This window comes from Podarcis melisellensis (assembly GCF_964234715.1).
Source record: "Podarcis melisellensis genome assembly, chromosome: 3".
Classification (NCBI taxonomy): Eukaryota; Metazoa; Chordata; class Lepidosauria; order Squamata; family Lacertidae; genus Podarcis; species Podarcis melisellensis.
In genome coordinates, this window is record NC_138530.1 from 83,935,997 (window position 1) to 83,949,362 (window position 13,366).

At 40.0% G+C, this 13,366-nt stretch overlaps 1 protein-coding gene across 2 annotated transcripts in view; it reads right to left on the reverse strand.

The window, feature by feature from the left end:
* KCNQ5 (potassium voltage-gated channel subfamily Q member 5) overlaps positions 1–13,366 on the reverse strand; it is a 254,367-nt gene that overhangs the window by 119,948 nt on the left and 121,053 nt on the right. The gene's annotated exons all lie outside the window — the stretch shown is intronic.

Genomic DNA, 13,366 nt, shown 5'->3' on the forward strand with positions numbered 1-13,366 from the left:
GATCAGACTACACTTCATCAGATATATCTAACGAAGTGGACTCTGTCCATGCAACTTATCCCATAATAAATTTGTTCATCGTTCTCAATATGAACAGGAGTCTAGTGGCCCCTTAATGACCAACATGGTTACCTCTCTTGAAACTCAAAGCCAGTGCACATATTTGCTGAGGCTGCTATTGGGGAGTGTGGAAGCTGTAGCCCTGTTCATATATTGCATAAGATCTTTCCAAACTGCTCAAAAGGCTTCTGGCTTAGTCCTACCAGACAAGAGTTTTACATGCCATGCAAGCTTTTCCCGTATAGCTATACTCCAGATGTTATGCCACCATTTTCCAGTGCCAGTTTCCTCTAATGTTTTCCACTTCTGAACCATGGTAGTACGTGCTGCCACTAATAAAAGAATTAATGATTTATTCAATTTCATTTCTTCATTTCTACTATCAAATATTGATAATAGCACCAGTTGAGGTGTAGCTTGAACAGCTTCTCCAAGAATATTCCTCATTTCAATAAAAAAAAAAGGGAGCATAATGCCTGTGCCTAAGGGTACTCCCACCACATATGAAAATACGTTCCTCTATTTTCATATCCTCTTTCACAACTGGAAGATTGATTGGAGGTGATGCAGGGAAGTTGAACCAGTGTATAATGCCATCTGTAATTTATTTTTAATGCAAGCTCCCTTGTTTTGGCTGATATTGATATGTTTAACTATTTCCCCTCCAGACCCTTTCCCATTTACCCTCCACAATTTTCTCCTACAAGTCTGTTTCCCATATACGCTTCAAGCTATTTAGATTTCCAAATTCCATGTTTACTAAGCTACTGACACAAATCTTTTGCTGTTGGGCCCAGGTTAAAAAACAACAATGTTTTCCATTTGTGTAAATTCACACGTTGCAAAACTTTCCAAATACAGTATGGTATACCAGAAACCAATCTATATTCAGATCTTGGATTGCCAATTGTAACTGTTAACACATGATTGGTCTGTCATTAGTATAGAAGTCCAGTATGCGATAATAACCCTTGGGACGTAATTTAAGGAGGGCTCTCTGTATTGATGAGTCAATAGCAGAGTAATTGGAGAGTAGACAGGGATATATTTTTTCTGCCATTTTCCCCAGATTGCCAACAAACATATGGTGAAGGGGTTATCATTTTTTTTTTGTAATGTCACCACTGACACTAGACCATAAATAAGTGGGACCTCAGTGTGGTTAGAATAAGTTTCCATCACACATACCGAATGCATACGAAACACCTCAAAATAAGATAATGAGTTGGGAAGCCCTCATTCCCACACATTACCCATGTTCTGAAATAAGCTGTATCTACACAATAAAATATCTATTTCATTTTTTTCTGAAGTAGTAAAAAATAACCTATCTATACACACACACACACACACACACAGAGAGAGAGCGAGAGAGAGAGACAGACACCTAAGGTACAGTAAGCCTGCAACTTACATGGGGTTTTTGTTCCTAGCCACTATTCATGTCACTGGAATGCATGCAAGTTGGTTCCATCTCTGCCGGCTTTCGGCGCAGAAAACAGTGTGCATGTCAGCAGTTGTGCGCATGCTGGTTGTGTGTGAATGGGGAGGTGCCTGTATAGTCAAAATACATTGGGTGCAATGACGGGTGGGATTACCAAAGTCTTTTCCCCAGACGCCCTCCCCCTTTCTTATTTTTTAATTATTATTTTTGCCGAGTGCACAAAGCAGAATGTGCACAAGTTAAAAGTGCACAAATTTTAGGCTTACTGTACTTTTAAATCTTATCTTCCTATCTCTCCTCAAAGTGCTCTGAAGATTCGTTCCCTTCTATTTCAGTTCTGTCAACTAAAAGATGCTTAAAACAATTAGCAAAATAATTCAAAGTTTATTCACAACCAGCTGTACCGCTAGTAAGCGTGGCTTGTTCACAAAACCTTACTTTAATCTGAAGATGCACTTTAATTTAAAAGCATCCATATCACACAAAATCTGAATCTTTCTGTCCAGAAAGTTGTATGCCATAGCACTAAAGTGAACTCCAAACATAGGCAGACAAAATTGTCCAGCTAACTTAATGACTAACATTAAGGCTGGGCTTAAAAAAAATTCTGTATGGTATATGCTATAAAAATTCAGGTTAGTTGTATGTACAAGTGATGATTTTGTGCTAAAACAGAATTGTAAATGCAAATGTTCTAGCAAAGTGTATTATTTTATGTGTCGTTTTCCTTGGGCTACTTCTGTATCTTTAGTTATTCACTTAATATTGTTGAGAAAATGAGGAATAAATCTGAATCATACCACTTTACATATTAAATGAACTCTTTTGGAGAAGTGCCCATGCTTAATCTGAATGCTTAGAATAGTAGTGTAAGACCTAAATAAAAAAAAATAGTTGGGCCACTTACCGTTCTGCCATCTTTTATTCTCTGACAACCACAAAGGGCAATTGCCTCCAAGTCCTTGTGGGAAATCTTCAGGTCTGCCTAATTAAGTCTAATGCCACAATTACCAATGATCACAACCTTTGTGCTCAAGCATTCATCACAGCTAAACTGCATTGTCACAAATGGCTCTCCCCAGGTTCTCTGTATTAAGTTTGCATTCAGGGGCATACACAACTGCTTATCAAAGCATGTTGGAAATGAGAGAAATAAAAGATGAAGTCCCATAAGTAATGAGCGTGTGTTGTTTTGCTGGATCAGAACGAAGTTTCAACTAGACTAGCATTATGTTTCCAACAATGCAGAGAGGATTGGTCAAACATAATAGCTAAGAATGTTTTGGATAAGCTGTAACAGCCTGGCTTTATCCCAGCCTGCCACTGCTGGAGACTGAACACTGCCATCTTTGAACATTTTTCTTAAGATTAAATGACTCCCTTTAAAAAAATAAGCTACATGGTGACTTTGCAGTATTGGACAACATTTCTGATCACACAAGGCAGGGCACTCAATTTTTCCTTATCCCCCCTCCTACCTATTACGGTTCCCCACGCCCCTGAAAAGTTGCTCCTGAGGGTTAGGGGGCTCCAGAATAGAATGAGCAATGGCACAGATGGCTGCAGCAGGCAGGAGCAAAAGTTTAGTGTCCCGCCTTATGAAAGCAGAAGCGCTTTCCGCTAGTGCAGTTGGCTCCCAAACCCCACTTGCCATGAAGCACTTGAAAATTTCTCAAGGTCTTTGCAAACCATTTAATGTTTTTTCTGTTTGTTGTAGAAAGTGTTGTGGGCTGTGCTAGATACAGTGTAATTTTTAACCGCATTTTTACAGACATACTACAGATCACAGGGTGAGAAAGCCTGAGCTAGGTCATTGCCACCACTGGATACATGCCAATGAGCATCATCTTTAAAGGTCATTATGCTAGTTGACTATAATAATACCCTGCACAGATGAAGCATGTGGTGTGGGAAGAACTTTTCTCTCTCTCTTGGATCAACTGACACTCCAGACTCTAGCCACCTTGGATTAACCTAGCACCTCAGACTATTTCTACAACACAATGTAAAAACATCCAAAAATATAATTTCATTCACATCTCAAATTTAATTTAGAAGATGCAAGAGAAAAGCATATCAAATAAGATAATAATGTGCATAGTCAGTAAAATTTTGACTTAACACAACTCCTTCAAGGGTGAACTTCACAACTGGTTTTGTGATTATATATATATATATATATATATATATGCAGGTTTTGGTGTCCTCGGGTGTCTTCCCGTGTAAAAGTTGGGGTGTCTAGGCGACGTTTCGACGAGGACACCCCAACTTTTACACGGGAAGACACCCGAGGACACCAAAACCTGCATTCCTGTACCCGTGAAAATCTACGAAAGCAAATATATATATATATATATATGCTTTCGTAGATTTTCACGGGTACAGGAATGCAGGTTTTGGTGTCCTCGGGTGTCTTCCCGTGTAAAAGTTGGGGTGTCTAGGCGACGTTTCGACGAGGTCTCACTCGTCATCTTCAGGCTGGTGCTTTCGGCTTCTTGTTACTGGAACAGAGCAGGATCTCAGTGTTTGAGTTCCTATAAATACTGTTGAGGGGGTGTGGTGTATAGCCTCCAATGTTCTGGGCAGAGAGGAAGTTCCCAGGCTAGTGTGCCTTTTCTTCTTTTGTTCCTTAATTACTTGAGGGATATCTTGAGTGATATCTTGAGTGATATCTTGAACTTTGTGAAGAGTTTTTCTGAGAAATTAGCCCTCCCCACAAAAACTGACACCAGATCCAGAGGCACACAGAACGCCATCACCAATCAACCACACCAGACCCAAACCCAGACCCTCTCCACAGATAAATTACAGACACCACCCAGTAGCCAAACCATGGTGGCACCTCCGGATGCTGCACCCCCCTGCAATCCCTACACAGATCTGGCTGACACAGGCCACAAAACCACAGCTCGCCCCTATACACGAAGCCAAGCCAGAGCACAACTAAGTGCAGTACAGCCATCTTCTCAGAAAAACTCTTCACAAAGTTCAAGATATCACTCAAGATATCCCTCAAGTAATTAAGGAACAAAAGAAGAAAAGGCACACTAGCCTGGGAACTTCCTCTCTGCCCAGAACATTGGAGGCTATACACCACACCCCCTCAACAGTATTTATAGGAACTCAAACACTGAGATCCTGCTCTGTTCCAGTAACAAGAAGCCGAAAGCACCAGCCTGAAGATGACGAGTGAGACCTCGTCGAAACGTCGCCTAGACACCCCAACTTTTACACGGGAAGACACCCGAGGACACCAAAACCAATATATATATATATATATATATATGAAAAAATTCTCTGTTGTTCATATTCTTGATCATATTAATTGTCCTTTTCTGTATCTTCCAACTCTATAGCATCCTTTTTCCTTTTTTTAAAAAAAGTAGTTGGAACTTCACACAATATTCCAAATGTGAACATACTACAAATTTATATCATGGGTTGAATCCCAAGGTGCATTCTGTGTATGGAAGTCTTCTTTTATTCAAAGTAGATTTCATGTTAGAGTGCTGTGTGAGAAAAGTAAAATCCAAAGATGTTATTGAGCTTGTGTAAGAGCTTGTGTTTGTAGAAGAATGCTAATGGATTCCCCCCCCCCCCGCATTTGTGTTGTTGTTTTTTGATCCAATTACTGGATTTATCTGGCATAGCTGACATGCAGGGCAAAAGATGGGTAACCTGGTTGTCACATGATAATTGCAATATTCAGCTCAATGATCATGAACCAGCTAGAAAGGGCTAGAAAGGCAGATTAAACTCCATGATCAAAGGCAGAGTATTGTACACATCAGTCCACTTAAGGCATACTAGTCTAGCCTGAATCTCTTGACATTTTCTGTAAGATTATTTCAGTGGTTACAGTTAGAAAAGGTCTCCCACATTTTGTGTATGCAAGTGAACAAATGGTAAAAAACAACTGAGAGTCTTGTCACATCTTAAAAGCTAAGTAATTTATTATCGGATAAGTTTTTGTGGACTTCATCAGATGCATGAAAGCTAATGCCATAATAAAGCTGTTAGCCTTTAAGGTTCCACAATACTCTGTTATTTTTGATACAGCAGACTAAGACAGCTATACTTCTGAAATATGTTTTAAAAGCCATTGTTTGCTTAAAGGATACCTTCATATTGAACCATCTTTTAAAATCAGGATCCCTATTATTCTTATTCTTTGCAAAATGTCAAAAGCTAATTCCTTACTTCAGTTTTGTACCATTCTGTGACATTTCACTCTCGTTGGATAAACTATAGTGTCAAAATTTAACAACGTTGTGTCAAAATAAATCTTGCATGTCAAGCAACAATCAGAAAACAGGGTATAAGGAAGCTGATAAAAATACTCAGATGCAACTTCTACTGGTAGAATTTATTCAAATAATAACAGTGAAAAAGAATTATAGGGCAGTATATCTGCAGCACATTATCAAATAATTACTGTGTTTGTTTAAAATTCATTCACACATGCAAACTCATACTTTGATTGCCAAAATAAAGAAATAAAATATAATCACTTGATCCAGAATCTAAATAACTTCGACCCTGGGTTTTTTAAATAAATGAAACTGCTTATTTCCATGTATGCATTAGATCAATTGATGAAAAGCCCTTGGGGAAAATTTCAGTGTCCAAATGGACTTCTGAGCTGATTACCATACTCAAACTGTTTTCTAGATGTGTATTTTACACTCAGTCTGGAATTCCCACCAGCGGTGATAACACCAGTAAAAGTGGCAGATTATTGTGTACACATCATTAAGAGAGCTGCTAATGAGCTGTTGTATCCTGGCATTTGGATAATTCATGCAACAGTTTTGATACTGGTGAAAATTAACAGCTTTGTGCTGCTTGAAGTTGCTAATTGGTGTAATACTGTACAGTAGAGTCACATGGCTGATTCAGATGCACCACTTGCTAAATCACAGCATAGCATTATGTGAATGAGCCTGGCCTTGCTCCCCTTGCCAGCTAGTGCACTTCCACCTTGTCCAGTGTAGCCGCAAGATGTTCAGAAGCGTTTGCTTCCATTTTGAACCATAATTGATGTAGCTGGCTTAGTTTCACTAACCATAGTTAAGGTTATCCAGTTTGTCTGAGGTTTGGACGTTACAACAAACTGCATTTATTATAGTAAAGGGGATTTGAACCGCCAACATTCTGATCAGCAAGCCCTAGGCTCTGTGGTTTAACCCACAGTGCCACCTGCATCCCGCATTTATTATACTGGCAAGTAAAAAATTTCAACTCCTCCTCCTTGTAGCTGTTCCAGGTGAGCAGTGCATTAGCCTGGAGAGATTCTAGGCTTGTTTTTGTAATGCAGAATCAGCTATTGTGAAGTACCAGACATAAATACCTGCAAAACTTATCATGGCAATCTCTGTGTTGGTATGATGGACCTGTTCAGACTCACTCTGCAATGGATTTACCTTACTTTTAATTACAAACTTTGCGGAAGCTCAAGGGCCCCACGATTCTAATTTCCACAATTCAAATAATGTCTGAGTACTCCCACTATTAGGGACACGGGTGTGGGTTAAACCGCAGAGCCTAGGACTTGCCAATCAGAAGGTCAGCGGTTCGAATCCCTGTGACGGGGTGAGCTCCCGTTTATCGGTCCCAGCTCCTGCCAACCTAGCAGTTTGAAAGCACCTCAAAGTGCAAGTAGATAAATAGGTACCATTCTGGTGGGAAGGTAAACGGCATTTCCATGCACTGCTCTGGTTCGCCGGAAGTGGCTTAGTCATGCTGGCCACATGACACGGAAGCTGAACGCCAGCTCCCTCGGCCAATAAAGCGAGATGAGCTCCGGAACCCCAGAGTTGGTCACGACTGGACCTAATGGTCAGGGGTCCCTTTACCTTTACCTTACTCCCACTATTTATTAAAAAAAAAACCCCTTCCCCTCTTAATAATAAACAATTAAGAAAATGTCTGTGGGGGCAGGATGTGGGAGGTCAGAATGACATGAGCCCCATTCAAACACACATGCAAGGAGAAGCGGGGACACATTGCTGAGCTCCACCTATCATAGCATGTCATTTCTATCAAGTTTGAGGGCAAAGGCCGAGGCAGGGCCCTCCTCTGCTCAATGAGGCTCCCCCATTGTGCAGGGTCTTAAATCACACACAGAGCCTCCATGGGTGGAGCAGACTTCCCCCCTCAAAACCATTCAGTGGGGCTTATCTTAAGGAAAGCATGTATAGGATTGCAGCCTAAGGCTATATTCTCCTCCCATTACCCAAACTTTTCTTTACACAATGGTTATGAGTTAAACAAGAAAAATTTGGAAAGAGGAATGATAACAATATATAGTTTAGTATTCTCTTTATCACCAGTCTCTGCCTTAACTACAGAATGTGCACAAGTGTGTGTTATGTCTGTGGAACATGAATTTACCAAGGGATCAAAAAAACAGTTATCTAAATTCTGAAATGTTGTGGGCAACATAAATGCTCAGACGTCAGTGCTGACAGCCGGCTAATGCCTTATTTTAATTACACACCCTGCAGAAGCTCAGGTGCCTCACGCTTCTTTCTGATTCCCACAATTAATGTTTGAAGAGCGACTCATGGATCTCACCAATCAGAAGGTCACCTGGAGTCTCACTTCAAATATTACTTTAATTGCAGGCAATTAAATTGTGAAGAGTGCAAATTGAGTTGCGAGGCACTCAAAGCTTCTGAAAGTCATGCTGTTAAAGTAATGTATGAATTGGCTTGCATAGCTCACTCGTGCTGCCATTTGCTGCTGTGTATTCTTTCATTTTTGGTCAACCGACGCCTTCTGATGTTGTCCATTATCTGCTGGTTTTCTTGGCACACGACTGCAGCTTTTTAGAAAAGTTGCCACTGAGTGCAGAAAGCCAATCCAACTTCAGGTTAGGGGTTTATTTATTTATTTTAAACATTTCTCTATAGTGCCTTACTGATCAAGTATTCAAGGCAGCTACTGAAATAAATTAAATGAATTTTAAATAAGACACTTCTTTGGGGGGGAAATAGCGCTTTTCAGGCACTCAGGAGACTCACATGGTTAGAATTATGTAAGGGGAGAAGAAGGACATGCTAGCTAATGCCATCCCTGCCATCGTGGTAGCCACTGAATACACTCATGAATAAACGCTACTGGAAACGTTGGTCGTTACTTCTGAGCTAAACCTATATCTATATCATCTATATCTATATCTATATCTATATCTATATCTATATCATCTATATCTCCAGTCTTCTTCTAGACTGGGCTGCAGATCTTATAACTGGTTCAATCAAGAACTTTAGAGAGGAGGCACTAGAAGGATTACAGGAATATAATAAATTATTAGGAGGTATGATAAGGACAGTAAGAGGCCAAACAGAAAAAAGAGGAAGCAAAATAAACGATGGGGCTATGAGTGTTGCAAAGGTGCAGGAGAGGTCATAAAGCAGAAGATACAAATGGAAAGCAGATCTGTGCTCTGGAAGAACAGAGACAGTGGTAAACGTCTAGCTGAGCAAAGTGAAGGATACATTGGACGTAACTCAAGGAGGTGGTGGAGATTTGTGATCAGAACTCTCATCTCTTTCCATTTTATCAAATAACAGCAACTGAAACTCTGTCTGTCGGTCTGTGTGTTTTAAGCTTTCCCTCTAGGCCGTCTTCCGAATGAAAATCACCCCCTCTAAAGCTGCTATTTGTCCTGTGTAGGTTTGTAGGTGTGTGTGTGTGTGTATAAAGTATACAAATAAAGTTTCCCCTAATGGTGCATACAACCATTCTGGTATGCGTGAGAAAGTGAGGGAGAGAGAGATTATTAAAAAAACCCACCACTGAGGAAAGAACCCCCCCAAGAGCAAAACAGTCCCAATCTGCCCCCCTCCAACAGCCATTTACTAAAATTTAATGATATTGCAGGTGTAATCACAGCTCTTTGTTTACTTGTCTAATTAGGCCTGTATATAATTTTACTTACACCGAGTGATAATGAACTAAGTCACACTCAGAGCTAATCCGTTGAAATAAACGGTTACTTAATTCCATTGATTTCAGCGGCTCTACTCTGAGCGTGACTAGCACTGAATATCACCCATTGTATTTAATAATGCATTTATAGAACACGAGTTACAATACTGCTCATGACCTGCGGTGTTTTCAAATAACACCTAAACTGTGGAACAAACTTCCAGCTCTCGAGGTTTTGAAGTGCCGTTTTTATTTGGTTTATATATTAGATATATCTTATACAAAACGTTCTACCTCAGAGCACCAGGAGTGGCTTTCCTGGTGGAGTGGAGCCACAGCAATAGCCTCCTGGCAGCAGCGATGCTGCCACTTAAGAGGAGGGAGAAGGGTGAGGTAGCAGTGAAGCTGGGACCATACAGGTACACTGGTTTGAGGGCTGGATTTGCTTTGCTAGTGTCCCTGTGCAGCCATTACCTTGCTTTTCCCGCTCCCGGTAAGGGGCAGTGATACTGCTGCTACAGCTGCAGCTCAACTCCAATGGACAAGCTGCTCCTACTGCACAGGACTACAGCTGATAAAAACAAATGTCCTAAGTCAGGTAGGAAAATGCATTGCACCTGATTTCCCACTGTGCAAACCGCAGGGTCACATGCTCCTCCTCTTTTGCACTTCTACTTTCAGTTTTAAATAAACCACAGCTCCATGTAATATCTGAACTCGGGAGACGGTGATTTGTTTTAAATTTGAAAATCAGAAAAGATCTAAAACCTTGGTATATCCTGATCTGTTATAGCTATTTTGGGACACTAAGATTGCTGTCATAATGATAGATCCCAATTTCCCCCCTCTCCTGTGAATACTGCATCAGTTATGTTATGTTGTGTGTGTGTAATCCTTCAAAGAACTATAGTGTAGGTGTCATGGTGGTATCGTCTTTTGCAGAAAAACAAATCAAATCAAATATGTTTTCTGGAAAAATAGGACGTATTGTTTCTGAAGCATTTATGAAAAGAACAACCTTTTGCAATCTGTTTTGGCAAGCAGCTGAGCTTTCCTTTCAAGCCCTCTTATAAGTGAGCAAAGAATAAGTGTTGCTGAATGTCACTCTTGTCATCTGTTAAAAACCATCAAGAGGGAACTTACTTACATTGCTTAATGAGTCTAGTGTAGTAAACAGCTATTAGACTGGGACTAAGTTTGGATGCTGCATTGAACTATGGTTTAGTGCTATGTGAAGAAGTCTTGGATTTAGTATGCTCTCCCCCCCCCCCTTTTCCTCCAGTGCAGCCATCAGGAGGACTTTGGAAGCATTTCCTTCCATTTTCAATGAATGCAGCTTGTCAATAACGTTTGAATTGGGAGGAACTGCTACTAGGTTTAATTATGCTTTGTCCAAACAAACTTCATAACGTAGTTTACAATCCTTGCTTGTTCAGATTAACTATTGTTCATGGTTTGCGCATAAAGTCAAACCAAGTGAAAATGGAAACAAACACTTCCAAAGTTTTCCTCACAGCTGGTGCTGTACGGTGGCACCAAGATTTAAGATTCAAGCCCCACATTCATACAATGATATCAGGATTTTAAAGCATCATTATTACAATCCCATATTCTCCTCATAAATGCCACATGTGTGGGGTAGCGGTCATATGTGTATCGTAGAACTTAAATTTCACTATGGAACCTAAATTACTGGCACCAAACTTTGTGTGATACTCCCCCCCCAAAAAAAAATACCCCACCCCATTTCCCCCCACACCACTACTCATGGTCATATCTCAAAGGGATCTTTTTAGATAGCCTATCCATGTTCCAGAAATGGATGCTAAATCAATTTCCAACTTCCAACATATAAACAGCCACTGAGACCGTGTCATCTCTGAACGGGCATATTTAACACTATCCTCAAAGTGACTGTGTGATATACTTCCACTTTCCAGCTTTTATTTCCATATTAAGTTTATATAGTTGGCAGGGAAATGAGTAGATGTAAAATATCAGAGTGTTGCTGTTTCTTAATTCTCATTGAAGTCAGACTAAGCCAGAAGCTATAGTACAAAACTGCAACATAATAATGGCTGTCAAAATATTTTTAAAATATATCTGTATTAGACTGATCTTTTACCCAGAGGGGCTTCATAGATATCACTCACAAAACTTGTAGCAATTATGCTATGCAACAATATCTTTCCATTTTTATTTTAGGAAGCTCAGAAGATATGCGATCCTTTAAACTGGTTGAATTGTGCTCCCTTGATTTATTTATGAGCTGATTCACATATTGGTGAATCAAACAGTTTCCTGGATATGGAAGTAAAGTGGAATTGGGCAGTGTAGGTGTACGTTGATTATGCAACGTCCCCAGTTCCTGGAATTATTCCATCCAGTTTTGAGGAATATCACTTGAATATACATGCATCCAGTGTGACTCAGAGAAGACAGCACGTTCTGTGTGACATTTGTCTGCTTGCTCCTCTACTTCAGAAAAGAATTCACCAATATGCAAGCCATCTTTTAGAATAGGTTTACAGTCTCCTTTATAGCAACATATACTCTCACATGAATGAAAAACTGCAGATATTTAGCACAGTTTCTCCTTTAGGACTCTTTACTTCTCTTCGGTTTGTTCATTTTGTATATGACTTATAATAACTTCATCACTTTCACCGTCTCCCTCTCCCCAGGGAGATATCACTTCAATGGTATTAACCTTCCCACAGCATCTTTTATACATAATCTGTATACAGGGAGGATGAACAACTCTCTGTATTTTTCAAAGTTCCTTCTTAAGGCAGTATTATTGAACCATAAACTAATTTGTCTGCATTACAGAAGAACATAGGGCGATGGAGATTTCAAATGATGTTTTTCAGATGTTTCCCCTCTCTATTGTTCTTATCCAAAAAATGCTATAAAGAAAGGATTTGCTCAAATTCCAAGTTTAAATGATACCAAAATAGCTCATTGATGCAGACCAATGAAAACCCTGTTTGGATTGGGTTGTCATGTATTTCTCAGGCATAACTGGCTCACTATGTAAACTGGATATCCCTGCAGTTTCATGGAATTATGCAAAGATTTATGGGGAGATTTAAGTCCCCACCCATATAAGTAGCTGTTTTACATTAAGAGGAAGAATTGTCACATACCGTATAGCAATTTAAAGCAGCGTCCAGAGGATGCTTCCATACATACTAGCCATAAGAACAAATGACCAAGGAAATTCACTAATAAGGATTTGAAGCCCTTCAAACATCTGCATCAGGTGTATCCAATCTGGTGTCCCCTCCAGATACTGTTGGACCCATCCCTGATCATCAGCCATGTTGACAGGGGCTGATGGGAGAGCACCACATTTGTCAATCCCGCTGAAGATATTGTTGGACACTATCTCTCATAGGTCACAGACAGCTTGGCCGATGCCAGGTATGATGGGAACTGTAGTCTAACTTTCTCACCATTGTCTAGGACTGGTGAGGAAGCACTCTCTACCATGAACCAAACCCTACAACTCGAGTGACTAAAAGAAGCAGGAAGAAGGGTATTAGGCAGGATACAAGTCCAGCTGATTCAGGAAGGGCATGGGCAGTGAGCATTGATATTAGTTCAGGTGGACTTTTAAAAACCACGAACGGTTCTTAAGAATGGGGAATGCAATCCATATCATTCAGTTAAAGCTGTGAGTGCTACATAAGGGCTGGATTATGAAATCATTAATATTAGTAAAGGGAAAAAATACCTACTGGAAATGATAATAACATGTTACTATTATCTTTCATATACATGTCCAGTGTAACTGAAAAAGAAGCTGCTACCGCTATAGAATCCGCTGGTCCCCTGGCCTCATCAAAAGCATTTGTTCTCGCTAATGATAATTGCTCACATTAGATGTAGCATGGAATTTCTACATCTGCTGTAAAAGGTAAT